The sequence below is a fragment of the Limulus polyphemus genome, unplaced genomic scaffold (genome assembly GCF_000517525.1).
Source record: "Limulus polyphemus unplaced genomic scaffold, Limulus_polyphemus-2.1.2 Scaffold4076, whole genome shotgun sequence".
NCBI classification, from domain to species: domain Eukaryota; kingdom Metazoa; phylum Arthropoda; class Merostomata; order Xiphosura; family Limulidae; genus Limulus; species Limulus polyphemus.
Genome location: NW_013669686.1, coordinates 29134 through 29378, shown reverse-complemented (window position 1 = coordinate 29378; position 245 = coordinate 29134).

The window sequence follows — 245 nt, the reverse complement described above, 5'->3', positions numbered from 1 at the left end:
CAAGAAAGAATAAACTAGTTTAATCAAGACAGGACTTGTATCACTGAAGTTCTTCCGAAAGCATTTTTACCGTAAATTAACAAACAAGCAGATACATAACAAATTGGCGTCAGAAAGTGGGATGGTTTGTTTGTTTGTTTTGAATTTCGCGCAAAGCTACACGAGGGCTATCTGCGCTAGCCGTCCCTAATTTAGCAGTGTAAGACTGGAGGGAAGGCAGCTAGTCATCACCACTCACTGTCAAC